The following is a 15,084-nucleotide window of genomic DNA, read 5'->3' as shown; positions in this document are numbered from 1 at the left end:
AATGAAGAAAGAGTATCTACTCCCTCTGATTGGTAACGACATTGTCCACCATTCCAGCTGAGGCATAAATCTTGATTACTAAGAAGAGACAGAATAGCTGGTTAGCTTTTCATTGAAACCTTCGCCTTTGGCAATGATTACAACAAGCGGCTATGCGGGTACCGCGGGGGTTATAATTTTGTAACAAGAACGCGAGGCATTCGAGCGTTCATGACTTCATGAAAATTTTGTATTACACCGTGAGGAATACGATAACACGACATTACGGAAAGGAAGAATGGTCGTAGTGTAGAGAAAGTACCTTAGAGGTACTATTCCAAAATAGCGAACAAGAATACTTGAAAATAAGCAATTTTCCAGCAGTTGTAATCAGTCGACGATGTTCTGGTACAAATGTCAAATGAATTCCCACTGGCAGATTTTCGTCACACAATTCTGCGCTCTTCCATTTTTCTGGAAGAATGAGGGTGCTATTTCATTTTTCTTTTCTCAGTCTAAAATACCCTAGCCCGAGGCTGCAAACGGCTTTTTTCTCTTTCTGATGGAGCTGACAAAGATTCTGCAATACGCGTGTTGTTATGCTCCGGTGCCAAGTCGTTTTGTGCAAATATCCACTAACTTGCTAACTCCCTGTACGATTTATTTAGAACCGAGTGGATGCCCGCTCTATGCACTTTTCGCTTTGATCAACCTTGCTTCTGAGCTTCCAGCCAGAGATAAAAGTGCAAGTTAAATTGAATTCAGCGCAAAAAAACAGTGTGTCTCTCTTTGTCCCTTGTCTGTATTTTTGCGCTGAATTCAATTTAACATGCTTCACCAACTAGCCCGGCAGCTTGCTCTCCTGAAATAAAAGTGCAAGTGTGCGCCTATGTTTCACTAAGCCAGCGAAAGAGGGGGTTGCAGGCAAGTCGCTGATGACCATGTAGATTGCATCATAGAAAAGCTCAAGAGCACGTAGAAGACGGTAAAGAGAAGCAGATGGGGAGACCGAAATCAAACGTTTCTGTAGCATTGTGTTGAGCATTTTATAGGACAAAACTTCAATGCAATTGAACTACCTTCAAGCCCTTTAGCACGAAATGCAGCAATGGCAAGTGCACTGACCTCAGCAATGCGGTGTCGTGCATTCTTTCTTGATAACAGCCTGTGAACACGGCACCGTTTCCTTGCAGACCACCCTCTTGCGACGCTCCAGGCACACGCAGGCGCCCTTAAAAACGATGTGCTTGCATACCCGGCTTCCAGAGAAAGATCTTGTGAGTTAAAGCAGGAAACATTTTCAGATAAAGTGAACACTGCTCAGATTGATAGTGTGTGAGAGTTAGGACGAACTTGTATGCAACTTTGTGGCAGGATCTCATCGCTAAACTAGAATTCTTTATTTTAGACTTTCTCCTGGATCTGAAACGTTACAACTTTCCACAAGCAACTCCCTCTTTACAGTAACTCTTCACCTCTTAGTTAATTTACATATGGCGTTCTTCAAGGAAGTGTTCTTGGTCCTTTATTATTTTCGGTATACTTAATGACGCATAAGTTCAGAATATATCTTCAATCGTACTGTTCACTATAGGCTGCAAAATAGCAAAATCTATTGAACGCTGATAGCTGGCGGGCATAATAGAACATCACTCTTATTACAGCTGGTTATTGTCTTAAAGAAACAGATTTAAAAACTACTGGTGCGAACAAAAAAAATGATAAGCACTACGCACGCAATGAAAATTCGCTCTTTCTACCACACTGCTGATAAGGGAGGGTTGGGCTGGCAGGTTCCGTTCCAAAGAAGGCACTCTGGCTTAATTCTCAGCATCGGAACAAAGTAAGCAGTTCCAGCGAACGCAGCAACGTTACCCTGTGCCGTACACAACAAGAGTGGCCGCTCAATTTGAGCATGGGACAGACCAAAGCGGGCCACATTGCCCCACCTGTCCTATTATACAGATCGCCTATTACCGGACACATCCAGATAATAATGTGAATGACGACGAGGTGAACGCATTTTTCGCCAGCGGCATACGAGTGCGACGGCAACGGTGATGTTGCTTATAGCGGAGAAACTCCTGTGAGCGGTCGTCGTAAAATGATCAAGCGTAGAAACAGCATCTGCTTCAGAGTTCACGACTTTAATGATCATGCAAATCTTCAAGCTAATGGACAAAATTTAAAGACAAAAACGTTTATTACTTCGGGAACACAGCCAGCAAGGAAGGAGAGAAGGGGACCTGTTCTTTCGTCCGTGCGTTGTATACGTACATCATTGCAAAATTCAGTCCCGTCTGCTTTTTAAAATTGGAGGCGATGTGCTGCTAGGAGATTCTCATTTAACCCCCTCTTTCCTGCAGATCGTTGGAAAACGCTGTTGGTGGAATATGGCCGGTCACCTTTTGAGCTATATGACGAGGTGCACGCCAACCGGCGTGCCCTGGCGTTGATTGGGAACTTCTCCAGCGGCGATCCCTTAGTGATGAGACGCCAACTGTCGTGGCACCTTACTCTCCTCCTGCTCGCTCCTAAGAGGGCTGTGATAGGTGTGATGAACCGGGTACTGAACGGAACAAAGGACTTTCGTGAGGTGAGTTAAGCGTAAGAAATGTATACTATAACTGACAACGCTGTTTTGTAGCGTGACCGCAGCACCATATGCTATGACTTTTAAGGCATCGCGTTTTCTCAGCTCTGAGGTGTGAGATTCACGTACCAGCTGCTATGAGCGCCCTCCTGTACCACAAAAAAAAGGAAGGTTCGTGGAGCCGCCACATGATACACCGGTTGTGCCTCCACGTCATAGCGACTTCAGAGATGGTTACACCTGGACCCGTTGCCGCACGGGTTGCCTTTGTCTCCTAACACAGAAGGAGGCGATGCTACTCTGCTGCATAACGCTCCTGTTCCCCGCTTGCGGTCAAGAGCGCGACTGTATAGGCCGCACTGAATACCGAACGACGTGCGAACAACGGTGCGCAGCACATTTGCGTTCACGCACGTGCTGTAAAGGTTGCGCTGATTACGCGCATTACGAAGAAAGAGTAAGCGCTATGAATTTTTGCGTGAACGCTGTGTGAAAAATATTAACTGCTAAGAAAGGGACATGAACTTTTCGCTTTCGACGACGGGCATATTCTTTGCGTCGTTGTAATAGCACAACGTAATTGCAGTAATTCGATCGTCGTTTTGCGTTCCCCGTATTGCCTGTCGTAGCAGGAATGTTGCCTTTATGAAGATACCACTCATTCTGTGTGCCTTGGTCGATGATCAACTACGGCTTAGAAAGTGCATCTTATTCTTCCTTCCCACTTCATGTATGCTTCTCACGGCAGCATGATTGTTTTTGCACATTTGCTACCTGAATTATACTCTAAGTTACGCAGTTTTCGAACACATGTAGGCTATCAAAGGTCTTTGCGGTAGGGAAATTTTCAGAAGCTTTTTAATTATGAAGTTGAGAAACATTCGATGTGTGCTACAAGGCGGGTGCTAGTTTATAGGCGAGTTAAGTGTGATGTCTCAAAACAAATAGACGCCACTTTTAACTGCTGAGCTTCCGCGCAACGGAACTTATGCTTTTCACAAATGTCGAGTTGTCTTTATAGAGATCATACATTGAATGTAGCCACTCCTTTATAGACATTGAAAACAGACGCCCATCTTTGTCGCGAATAGTTTTAAGCACTTATTTACACGACTGCTTATTGATCAGCACACTTCAATCACTCGAGTTAAAATTCAGTGCAGACGCCATGATGGAAGTGGGCGGAGAAGGCTTTAAAGTTGGTCTATATAGTCTTGTCGAGAGCCCAAAACGCGCCGGACCAAGAAGGAGAATTACAGTAGCGCCGTGTCTATGGAATTCTTTTTTTTTTTGCGTCCCCCTTTTGTCATATAGTCTAGATTACCAAAGATGCCTTGCTGTTTATCAGTAGGTCGAATGCTTACTTAATACAGTTTTCAGCCTCACAAATTCCTGCGTTTGCGCTGATGCTTTCAACTAAACATTATGCGCTTCCTATCTTTCAGAGAATACAGACGCTTAGACGGGTAGTTTTACCGTAAACGAGCCAAGACGCCTTGCGTTTCGATTTTTCTCCTTGCATTCCGGTGCAGTGCATCCGCACATAAGCCACAAAGGCCCCCTTGAATGCCTGCCGTGAGCTTTGAGATCTAGTTTGTGCAACCAGCTGGTACCAGCGGTGCTGCTCTATACAGGCATGAGAAATCAATCATTTTTACCCTGCATTAATTTATCGGGATGTGTATTATGAATAAGCGATTACATTTTCGCTCGCGAAGGATGTCGTAGGAATCCTTCTTTCTTGGACGATTTACATAATTGTCGCTAGCTCACAATATTTGTATGTTTCAGATTACCGGGGAGGAAGTGTGTCAGAAAATAGGTGACCAGGCTCTACTTTTTCCTGGTGGCGTGATGAACATCGATGATCGTGAGTGTCCACTTTGGCATCTGAAAACAGTGCGCCCCTAAGCAAAAGCGCATTCAAAGAACGCATATCGGTACTGGAAAACGACCATATTTTGCGCGCTAAAACCACTTTGATGGCGTTCCTTAGAAGGAAATTCCAACAGGGCTTTGGTCGACTTCACTATACCGGCTTCAGGTCTGCCATTCCTGAGAGCATTCTATTTAACTCTTTCCTTGCAGCGCGAAAACAGGCAGGGTCTACTGAAGTGTCAATAAGTTTTTATCAGCCATTATTAAAACAAATTTCTCTACTGCCGCAGATCATAACGCATCTGGTACAATTATATTTTGAATTATAGCCAGGCAAAACGTAATATATGTTGCTTACAAAACAAAAAATCTGACTCAAAAGTTTGAGAATCGGACTAAATACCTCAAAAAGAAACGTATCCAGTATGAAAATAGGTTAATAAACAACCTGAAACATAGTTGTACCATTTTACTTATTATACCAACATCACTATTCTAAGTTACGGAAGTGGTCACGCTGATCTTTAGATGAGCAATAAAAAATTGGCTGTGGCATAGCTTGGTTAAGCCTGGTAATTGCGAAGCAATACGTGGTTCTGCTGCCGGTTTTCTCGTTCTTCTTCTGTCTCCGTAGCGCGCTGATGCTTTCTCTTTACAACATGCCGAAGCGTATAGGCTGGAGGCGGCATCTCATGGGCTTGGCGAGAAGAGCGCAGTCAGGCCGCGGCCGTGGCTAGGCGCCACGCAAGGCAACGGCGTGAGATGGGGCCCCGTTTATAAGCATATGGTATGACGTAACATAGCGCGCAGCGCCCCTGGTGAGAGGAGCGGGAGTCAGGCCGTGGCTATGCCCCGCGCAAGGCGACGGCGTGAGATGGGGCCCCGTTTTTACACAGATGGTATGACGTCACGCAGCGAGGTCACGCGAAAGGTCAAGCGTGGCTATGCGGCCGCGGCACGGCACGGGCTGAGGTGGTAGCGAAAGTAGTATTGCTTCGCAACAAAAAATTCATTGCTCCCTTACGGTGTTCTGGGCTATTCAGCAGTGCCGTGCCGAGGTGGAAACTGCCCGGTCCTGCAGATAGTTGTGTCCGCTGCACTACTGGCTGCACGGAATCATTCAGAACATGTCCCCGCGGTACCTTCAGACAGACCCTGAAGGCAGTGATTTCCAGCGGCGATGGCAGAGATTCAATGAAAGGTACAGACGGGCACCTGCCAATAGTCCGGGCTGGGAGGAGGAGTCACCCTATGTCCGAACTAAAATAAGACGAATGGGTGTCATCTTTTCGAACGATGCTATCGCTTGCACCTACAGGGTTAAATGTCGTTGTTATGAAACCGCGAGAACCCTCGCAGGGGAGCAAAGTCATTTCGAGAAGAGGACGCCAACTTGGGCGCAATGCTTGCGCAAATGCTCCGTATTGGCAGCTTTGGCGTGAAGTTTAAAAATACTCCCATATGCGAGTGAAAAAATACTCCATTAAAAAACTGTAGTAGTACTTTTGCAATGTACTGAATGGCGTTTCTGCTCCAAAGGCACCCTGATCGCTCAGAATGGAGCAGTTTGTGCCAGTATGGAGGATTACCGAAATATGCTACTGCTCTCTGCAACTGTTTAGAATGTTCCGTGATTTGATGATATTTTTGCTCATATCGCCTTTTATATTTACTCCATGAAGCAGCCATCAGTTCCTACTTTTTGTTAACCCTGAAGCCTCAGCTGTGTAAAAATATTTTTAAAAAATTTAAGAGCAAGCACCAAAGCACACAGTGGCTGACTGTCAGGGCAACAGCGAGTTGCAAATGCTTCCTCGGTCCAGCAACATTAAAAAAGAAAAACAAAACAAGCTTCAAGCAAGGTCCATTAAAAAGCTTTTCGACTTCTTAACAGCTGAGAGAAAATTATGGTGTTCGTGCGAAACTCGTTCCACACTTTCATTAATGCCTAGCATTAAGATTTCTAAAATGAGGTCTAATACAAGCGGTTAAACAAAGAACGAAGGAGATTCCACATTATGCTCCGTTTCAAGGGCTCAGCTGTGTCGCCGTCAACTTCGCGTTTGAGCCCCAATTATTGCCCGTTCAGAGCAAAGCGACGGTAAGGAGAAAGGCTCATCCTAGATGTGCATGCTACTCTCCCGTCACAGCGGAGTACAGAGTTCCGGTCGAGCGGCTTCTCAAGGTGGCCGCCATGGTCGCCACTATCATGGGGACTCTGTCGTCCATCACGAAACCCGCACCGTTTAAGAACAGAACAGGACGACCCTGGGCCCAGCTGTAGAGTATCCCCCATCGGCCCGGTCGGGAGAATCGATCTACTACTACGCCGGTGCGGATGTCCTGAATCAAGGCTTCCTTTACGTTTGGCTCACCGAGCTCCGGATCCGCCACGTCCAGCCTCCGCTGGTGCAGGCCGCCTTTGAAGCTTTGAAGCGCGCCGGGGACAGTCCCAGCAGGTTGTTCCGCCGCTTCCGGCCGCCGTATCTCTACGACGATGGCGTCGAGCTGTACAACTGCGCCACGCTCGGGCAGGTGAGCAATGAGGCGAGACGCTCAACGAAACAGCCAGAGGTGGTCGCAATGAAAATTTCAGGCAGAATTTACACCGCAATACTATTACTAATGCGCAGGGCTATTCATTAGTAAGAAATGGGTTTTGCAATCTTAAATGTGCAATGCTCATGTGGGCATTGCGGCCGTGGAATCTTCGTCCGAATTCAGAAATTTAGCTGCAGCTTGTCGTGCAGGCTACGCCAAGGCACGTTCAAAGTTCATATCAATCAAGTCGCTGACGTTGTCTTCTGGCTCACGGTGTGCGTTTTTCTCCACCGGGGAGGTCCCCAACTGTCCACTTCTGGATCTTATTAACTTCGCTGTGTGCGAGACACTTGGGAGTCGCTACATTTGTAAATAAAATTAACGCTCGCTTCCCATGCAGTAGTGACTTTGTCGGCTATGACGTGCACATGCAGTAGTGACTTTGTCGGCTATGACGTGCACATTAACGGAAACACGTAATAAAGAGAAAATCTGAAAACGTCGCTTCTGAATTTTTAACGACGACTTTGCTTATGAACGCCGTGCAGACTGTATTACTTGCAGTTTGTTGCATTATTCAGTATCGCGCAATTTATATCACCGAAACGTTCCCTAAAAGCCGGACAAAAATATCGTGACTCCGGGCTTGATTCTGCTCTGAGTATCCGTAGCCTTCCGATAGCGGCTTACGTATTCGTTGTGGTATGCCATGACGCGAAACCAACGAAAGCGTGCTACTTCGCACGTCTGTTTCTAGGCATGTGTGTACGTGTGCATGAAAGTATATGCAAGCGAATCCTAGAAAACGTTAAAGAGGCACTGCGGACAACGCTATCAAATTTTTTTACTAATAAGATCTGGGAGCTCGACATTTCGTGACTTTGTTGTCGCTTGTCCGGCTGCAAAAGGTGCATTTATTGCTAGGAGATTTGGATTCCAAGTTGAAAAACTTTTTCCTCCGCTACGATTCAAACTAGAGAATCTCTGATAATGAAATAGGAGAAGAGCGACGTAAAGCATGCAAAACAGAAACGAGGACTCTGCTGGCGACGAGTGCTTCGCTTCCGCCCAGCAGCACCTGAAATGAAAACTACTGCCGGCACCCGGCGTCGAAGGCCTCAATCAGCCGTCGTCGCTTTGTTTACGTTAGCTCCAGCGTTACAATGGATCCCGATCCTGATTCTGCCAACGAAGTTCTCACAATGAACTGCGGCCTACATTCAGCAACATCAACCCCAAAGAGCGTGTGACGCTTTTCGGAGCTGAGGCAGCGAGTCTGGGAAGAAAGTCTTAGCGCCGAAGAGTCGGCAGCGTTGCTGTCTCTGCCGAGCCACCGTCAGGACTGATGTATAGCGATTGGTACATGCGGTCATATTTAAACTGTGTAATAATAGGCCTCGTAGGTCTGGTGATGCAGGCCAGCGTCTGGGTAGTTGACGATGCGAACACACCGATCGGCGCGTTTGTGAACGTGTAGGCGCGTTTAGCATAGGCTATACACAGATATTTTTCCTTGTCGCATTTGCGTGCCGATGCACGAACTTCGTCCGAAGAGCACTTACCAAGGCACTTGGCACTTGGAAGTCCTGTGCTGCTCCTCCCTTGTAAATTGAGGCGCCCGACAAAACTATGCGGGCACGCAGAACGCGTATTCGCGAAGCGCCCCAAATCATACCGAAACTCAGCTGGCTGCCTGTTGCGCCGACAATTGCAAGTTTTCTATGATTTCTAACATTCAGGGTTTCTGTTTCCGTCTTCCTCTTGTGATAAAATTGCACTAGGGCTTTCAAAAAAAAAAAAAACTTATATGCCTCAATATCGATCAAACGCGTAACCTTCATGAACCTTTTGAAGTCTCAGAGATCTGGGGTGTCTTTTCTCCTATTTCACCTTCACGCTTATACTTGCGAGATTGGCCAGTGGCGTCCTTGCTTGGATCTTAGTTTTTACTGTTTTCTACCTTAACAGAGGTTTGTTTTCAGAACAAGTGACGTTTTTGTGTTTAGGAGCGGGTATTTTTTCGATACCAGCCAACTTCAATTTGTCCTCAGTGTCCCTTTAACGCAAAAGCCGCACCACTTGTCGGGAAAGCCGATAGTGTAGAATGTGGCACTGCGATTGAAAACTGGAATGGAAAACTTACCTGAGGAAAAATTAGAAGAGATATCTGCACGTCTCAGAGAGACATTAAACCAGCTAGAAAGCAAACAGAATAAGCGAAAGGCAGACGCAGGCAGCAGAGGAGAACAAATGTATAGCACGAGAAATTAGGTTGGGGCATACTCTCTTGTACTTAATGGTGAAACAGCTCCCCGGATTGTCAACATCTTATGTAATATGGACGAGGGCGAGGATCAGCTCGCGGGCTGTCGACGTCTGTAAGCGGCGAACGCGCTGTAAGAAGCAAGCAGTTTGGTACGGCCTGGTTGAGGTATGGCCGTGCAATCTATCGCTTGTCGTCCGCCCTTAACTTTGTCCAGTTGCTAGTGTCTCGAGATAAGCACTGCGAACTAGCTTCTCGGCTGTATACTCGAAAGTGGCGCCGACAAAACTATCTTACTCTCAAGGGGCAACTCTGAGTATTCCATAGCTTCTGTGGTTTTCTGGCACCGCACCTGTGCGGGTGGCATCCAATGACGCAATTCCTTTCCTGTGCTGGTAGTTGTTGTGAAGTTCGTAGTACAGTGGATTTTGAAGCTAAAAACTTCACTACGAGGGTCGGAGCCGAGCTTCGCGTATTCCGGGTATGCTGCAAAAGCCATATTCTGCGCATGCGCGAAACCGAGTGAAGTCACGCGCAGCGCAGGAGGCCGCCGACTCCGTAATAAAAAAGGAATAAAAATAAGCATTAAGCATAAAAATGAAAAAATAAAATATCTGAAATAAAAATAAATAAAAGACAAACCGTGCGCGAGGAAACTCTCATATCGCGGTGAACACCCGAACCATGCCGTAAGTGAAGGAAAATGAAAAGAAAATTGGTTTTAATGAAAGGAAACGATGCGTGTCCATTTCATATCTCGGTGGATACCCGAACCGCGCCGTAAGGGCCCTAAGGGAAATGAAATGAAATGAAAATTGGTTTTAAGGAAAAGAAATGCCTGTCTCTCATATCTTCGTGTACATCCGAAAGGAATGGACACCACAGTGCATGTTTCCAAAGCAACCTTCTAAGACAACACCCTATTCACTACAGGCGCGTCTCCTCCTCCGCCTCCGTACAAGCAGTATGTGGACGGCCGAACGCCTCCACTGTGATCGTGGTGCTCCCAGTGCATTGTGCGCCAACTGCGACAGCCATCACGTTAAACCAAGCGTAACTGAAACTTTTCGCTTGTATATCCAGGCTTAACCACCGCTGAGCCAGTGTCAAATTTTTTTACATTTTATAATTCCAGAAACCCATAAAAGGTTTCATTAGGACGGTATTTGAGGTGGGAAAAATGCGAACATGACAGGGAGTATCATAACAAATTGATCAGTGAACAAAACTAGGAAAACAGAAATAACAGACAACAAGTATCAGAGTGTGGCGGAAAAACAGCACGCAAAATGAACATAACGGCTACATAATAACTATACGAAAAACAAATCAAAGGCATTACGGTGAACAAAACAGAACTGATGAAAATTACACATCGATTTCATTTTTTTAATTAATGAAATAACGAAGGGTTGATTTTAGTTGCGATTGAACAAAGCAGTCGATTTCAGTCAATAATAATTTTGGGAATGAAAGACTTAGCCGAAGTTGAAGTGTGAGATGTAATGCGTTGCATATTGCAAGCATGGTCACGGCGTCAGAAAACTGCTGAGGGTGAGTGAAAAAAATCGTCATGAAGCAATGGATGGTGATAAGTTTTCGAAAAAAGTTTTAATCGAGCACGTCTACGACGATAGGAAAGGTTATCAAGTCGAACACGCACTTTAAGACGTCACGGTAGTGGAACGTGAGTAATCTGGAAAAAAAAATAAAGGAGCAGCTTGGTTTCGGAGGATTTTGATGTTATCTATGACGTGGGCTAGATCCGTGTTCCATATGGCTCAAGCCTGCTCGATTTTATAGTGCAAGTAGTCGTCTGCTCTGCTGACAACGCTTTTCATGGTTCTTCGGACGTAGCATTGTTCCTTGAGTATCTCCGACACAGGAACTGGCTACTGTCGTTTGAAAACTATACGCGTCTTGGTAAACTTTTACTCTTTTTTCACTATTGTAACAAAACTAAATCACTACAGCCTTCAACTCGCGCCCAGGGGAGTTCGTTTGAATGCGCGTATGCTCACTTTCCTTTGGTCTGTATTAGATGTATATTTATGTTTCTCAATATTGCGTACGGAGGAACAAGTCTTCTGCGTGCCTGTTTCAGTAGCATGAAGCATGCCAGGGCCGAAGTTCTAAACGCCTTTCTAGATTAAATGTTATGCGAGCAGGAAACGGCGATGTCAACACATTGTCCCCGAACAAGTTTTGGAAGTGGTGAGAGGGACTAGTCGCTTATAGAGGACTGATCGAAAACGATCAATAATCCCGGTTAACAAGTTTAGTTTCATCATGAAAATCTCATATAGAGGTAATTGATTTTGTGAAGACCTGCTGTATTGCCGTGTTTGTTCAAGGTACGCCCAGCGCGCTGATTTCTTTGAGAAAACTTGGCAGCAAGTGTGCGCCTGCTCAGTTTCACTACAAACTTCGTGGCCCTCAGCCAATGCTTTTGGAGAAGTGTTTTGAGCTAAATAAACACTAAAATGCCTAAACACTACTATTGCGGTAAAAAATGCTAACGACCACTAACATTCTACCTCCCTGCGTCAGTTACTGGCTCAAGGCGCCGTGCAAGAACTGGCATCGGGAGGAAGCTACGAGGCAGAAAGTGAGAGGCGCAGGTGGATCGCCTTCTGGGAGACGCAGGTCGCTGCCGACTTCAACACCGCCTACTGCGTCCAGGCGTCCGCACAAAAGGTGACAATGGGGCTGTCGGTTCGGAACAATGAATCAAAATAATGAAAGCCACACGCATGAAAGTGAGTGAGAGTGAGCTTGAAAAAAGGTATGAGCGACAGTTTCCTGAACTTGAAGTTCAATTCAGTTCACTTCAGTTCGAGCTTGAAAAAAGGTATGAGCGATAGTTTCTTGAACAAGAAGTTCAATTCAATTCAGTTCAGTTTATTTTTCTCATGTACACATTGTGAAATCGAGGGGAAGAATCCAGGAATAGTAGCTTGACATTCCCCTTGGCTCCTACATTGCAGGGCAGCAGGCAAGATGCAAGTAACACGTGCAAGCATAATCGCGAGATGCATACAAACAATGGCTGCCAAAAACGGCTCCCCAAAAGGTATTGACCCGTTGCCCTGTACTGGCCCTTCAACGAACGTGGTATTTAGCAACAAAATGCAAGAAACAATGCAAAGAAAACTAACGTCACTAAACGCAGAAATATATTTCTCCGACGTGGCGTCTTGCGATTATCTTAGCGTCTGAAAGATGACGCATTTCGCCCCTTCTGCGTGAGGGCAACATCCCCTTACGGCGAGCAGAATATCGTTGGATGTTATCTTGATCGCTGTCTGTTCAGTTTTTCTTCTCAAACTGTTTTAAGGAGTGTAATATTGCTCTTACGCTACTACGCAGGAGAACAGCGTACGTTGTGAAGTGGGCCCAGAACAAAACAAATTTTACGAAAGCGTCCTTTTTGAAGATGAATAATTTTTTCAGGGACTAACTAAAATGTAAGTTCTTGACTTTATTTCTGTTTACTGTGTCTTCGCGAGAAATTTGTATCCAAGGGGAGCACGTGCGATTATATCTGACACGCACTCTTTGTCAAAGGTATACAGCCCAAGCGGTCTGCTTCCGAGCTCTGCGGCTCGGCTCCACTTGCATACTCAGGGATTCTAATCTCACAAATACGGGAGGAACTTAAGTACTCAACCCTCCCAAGCTTAGGTCTGTCAAAGTGCTTAAGAGCACCGCTACACGGCTTGGAAGCAAACCTCTTGGGCTGTATATTTCTGACAAAGACTGTACAGGCGCAGTCTGAAGATACGTAACCCTACGTGCACATAATTTAAGCTCGCGAGATTCCTAAGTAATCTACATAGGTTTAACCTTTCTTTTCCAGAGGTCGTTTAATGTCGTCAACTATTTCCCGAAGGTTGCACCTTGACCCTTACCCTCTTCATTTTGCCCGCATCTTTCAGTTCTCCCATGAACGTCCCGTGGCACCACTGGATGAGTCATCGATGACCGGCCTGTCGCTCACGCGCTCAATGGCAGCCCGGCTTGCCTACCTCACCTGGCAGCGGCTACCGGGCAGCAGCAAGGAGCGCCTTCCGGGGCTCCTCCTTGCACCCAGGCTGCTCTTATTCCTCCAGCACTGCGACTTGGGCTGTGCGCGCGGAGGACCCATGGGCACCGGCAACCCTGACGACCGCTGTGCAATACTCATGCGTGTCTGGGGAGCCATCGGAGACCACATTCCGTGCCGGCACGAAGAGCTGCATGAGGACCTGAATAGATGTCGCCACTTGTGACTACCATTATCGTCATGCTCTCAATAACGCCGCGGGAGCATTACGGAGGCGCTCTTTTGGCCTCTATAATAGAAACGAATGATATGTGAACATGCGCGCGAAACGAAATTTCTTCAGAACGCCAACGTTAGTGACTTGATTTATTAAGAGTTCTAGGTTATCCCCTTGTTTCGTATTCTTTCCTTGCAACGATTCAACCTGCAAAACACTCTACAAGCGGCCTGCACTGAACTGAAACGGAACTAAATATTTAAATATTTCATATTTACATCGATTACGGTGCGATGTCAGTGCACGTTAAAGAACCCCAGGTGGTCGAAGTTTCCGGAGCCCTCCACTACGGCGTCTCTCATAGCCTCAGTCGCTTTGGGACGTTAAACCCCATAGACAAACCAACCAACAAGTTAATATTTTTTGCTGCATTTTTGGGGCAAGTCCAACAGATTTTCATGCGCTTGCTTCGATTCCTTGCTGTGGTGGTCATCTTTGCCTCTTGTATGTTTATTCAATTCTTTTCGTTTTCACAGCGGTGTCCTGGATTCCAAACGCATTTACTGTTTTTGATGAACCCTCGTCGCTCAATCTACGTTAATTTGTTCACTCTATACTTTTCACCCTGGACAATCTGCCATAACCCTTTGCAACCTCTTCCTGGGTGGTCATTAGTCTGGCGTAAATATTGCGCAACCTCGTTTAGCTCGAATGATTAAGGTTCCCATTTTCTATAAATCAGAGAAACGAGCAGCAACAGAGCGCTCAACCTAGATAAGTACTTTCTAGTATGCAGTGTGAATTCCCTTTTCAAATTTCCTCTGAAGTAATACGTTGTGTCCCGCTCTTGTTTAGTGCTGTCGTTGCGCTGTAATAATGAATGAATTGCTCTCTAGGCATCCTCAAGAAATGAGGCGTTGCGCTGACTAATGTCAAAATTTGGTTCTACACGCAGCCATAGTGGAGACATTGAAACTCTCGTATGCTGAATTTTCTTTCGACTTAACGTTAATAGATCCATGTCCACCGAAACCAATCTTGCTCTTTTCAACGTTAAGCTTTTGGTGTCCAATATACTCAACTCTTAAAAGCAAAGATTGTTAAAAGGTGCTGGAATGAAACAAGAAATTCTTTTCTCAGGTCTCTAAAGTATCTAATGTTTCTTGCCTCCCTCCTGCTCGCTTTTACACATGCTTGTTATTTTCTTATCCTTCCGCTTCCACCCATTGTGACCTCATGATGCATCACACGGCTTGTGGTGTCTTTTAATTTCTTTTGAGAAATGGACCTACTTCAGCGCATTCGTCAGACTAGGTGGCGTGGTAGTTCGCCGAGCGAATGATAGCCCCTTTGACTATTTACATCATTGCTTGAAGTTTTACATTTATTACTATCGTGTCGTTAAGTAGAAGGAAACCTTCGCAGTGTTTCACAAAAGCAAAACATCAACCGCCATCTTAGTCCATGTCCTCTGCATAGACAAGGTTTGACCAATAGGTAGGGCACTCGCAATCACGTGAAAGAAAATGAGGAATAGAACGCAGAAACTCTTATCCCTGTACTATGCT

General features: G+C 45.7%; 1 pseudogene across 1 annotated transcript in view; it reads left to right on the top strand.

Moving 5' to 3' along the window:
* LOC149362999 (uncharacterized) overlaps positions 1 to 13,525 on the top strand; it is a 43,703-nt pseudogene extending 30,178 nt beyond the window's left edge. Inside the window, exons 6-10 of the transcript XR_016288216.1 lie at positions 2,346 to 2,575; positions 4,364 to 4,442; positions 6,601 to 6,985; positions 11,805 to 11,951; positions 13,193 to 13,525. The product of XR_016288216.1 is annotated as an uncharacterized LOC149362999 (transcript). The remainder of the gene's footprint in view (positions 1 to 2,345; positions 2,576 to 4,363; positions 4,443 to 6,600; positions 6,986 to 11,804; positions 11,952 to 13,192) is intronic.
* Positions 13,526 to 15,084: the final 1,559 nt, after the last annotated feature.

Source organism: Amblyomma mixtum, chromosome 2 (genome assembly GCF_055824585.1).
Source record: "Amblyomma mixtum isolate Tamu chromosome 2, ASM5582458v1, whole genome shotgun sequence".
Lineage (NCBI taxonomy): Eukaryota > Metazoa > Arthropoda > Arachnida > Ixodida > Ixodidae > Amblyomma > Amblyomma mixtum.
This window is presented reverse-complemented; position numbering and strand designations above follow the sequence as displayed.